Raw genomic sequence first — 1677 nt, 5'->3', positions numbered from 1 at the left:
TTTTATATAAATAGTTGATTTGGTGAATGATATTGTATTGGAAGAGCTAAGCATTCAGACCACTAATCCAATCTTGTTATTTAAATGTGAATAAGTTATCAAAATTTTAATTTAACTTTCAATAACTAAATTAAATTATGTGTTTGGAATGATTACCAATATTTTCTTTCACAGATATAAGGAAAAAGGAATTAGGTTAGGGAATAAAAACAATTACAATTAGAAATTAATTACGTTTCAATGATTTTCATTAATGTTTTCCTTAAGTTTCTCTTTTTTTTTTATTAGATTTTTTATTTAAAACTAATATTATCAAAAGAACATGTGATAAAGGTACAACTGAAAATTTTGAAGGGATAGACGATGACTGAGAGTAGAAAAGGAATGAGGATTTGACATAATTAAGGTAAAGATTGGAAATAATTATTTATTTATCTTTTTTATTAAGAATTTGTTTGGGTGAGTTTTTTAAAATAAAATTTGAGTTATTTTTTAAAAATATTTTATAAAAAAATAAAAATAATTTTATATTTTGAATATTTCATGTAAATTTTTTTATTTAATTATATTTAGATATAATAATATAAAAATTTGTTTTGTTTATTTTTTTATATAAAAAATATTAAAAAAAATATAAATTATAACTTCTCAAAATTTTTTAATATTTTTATTATTAAAAATTTACCAAACACTCTAAAAAATAAAAAAATTTAACTACCAGTGAGTTTTGGTCTAAAAAACCACACGATGTTACCGAGTAACGGAATGGAATGTATGTTGGATTTATTAACGGAGAGTGTGACAAGCTGACTTGGTAATAAGGAATGACTTGGAAATTGGAATGATCATGTTCTAGTTTCCTTTTATTTATTTTTTTTATGTGAATATGCTGTCACGGAAAAAAAGAAAAATGAAAAAAAGACATACAAGTAAATAAAAAAATATTATTTTTCTCTTCTATGAGATATTAAAATGACACTTTTTTTATCTCTATTTATAAAATATATCTTCCTCTCCCTTATAATTTTTAAAAAACTTCTTCTTTAATTCGTTTTAAACTTTTTGTGTTAATTAAGGTTAATTTTATTCATTTTTAAAGAAAAAATAAATTATTTTTTATAAAAATATCCTTTGTCAAAAATTTTATTTTTATCATTACATTTTGCTTACTGATGATCGGATTTTTGACGGTTTAGAATTTCACAAATAAATTCTCGTTGCAAGTATAGTCTCTAAACCAATCACTAATCCTTTCATACAAAAAGTTGTTTGTCACTAAAACAAACCCCTAAAATTTATAAACCGAAGTATTCAAACCTCGGGTCGTTCTCCCTAGGAATTACAATAAAGTGTCTTGTTATTGGTTTGAGTTGTTTTGGGGTTTTGAATAAGAAGCATGAAAAGTAAATGGCAATGAAAATAAACTAACAACTATAAAGGCTCTTGGCAAGGTATGAAAATTAGAAGTCCTATCCTAGTTATCCTTCTCAATTGTGATGAGAATTGTTCATTGCTACCACTTAGTTAACCCTTACTAATTAAAGGAAAGTCAAGTGGATGAATTGACTTGAGCCACAAGTCCTAGCCAACTCCCAAGGAAAGACTAGCTTTAGTGCACTCCAAACCAATTAGCAATCTCTCCAATTATCAATCAACAAAGGAATTAGATAACTCAAG

This window comes from Arachis ipaensis, chromosome B04 (assembly GCF_000816755.2).
Source record: "Arachis ipaensis cultivar K30076 chromosome B04, Araip1.1, whole genome shotgun sequence".
In the NCBI taxonomy this organism is placed as follows: Eukaryota; Viridiplantae; Streptophyta; class Magnoliopsida; order Fabales; family Fabaceae; genus Arachis; species Arachis ipaensis.
This window is presented reverse-complemented; position numbering follows the sequence as displayed.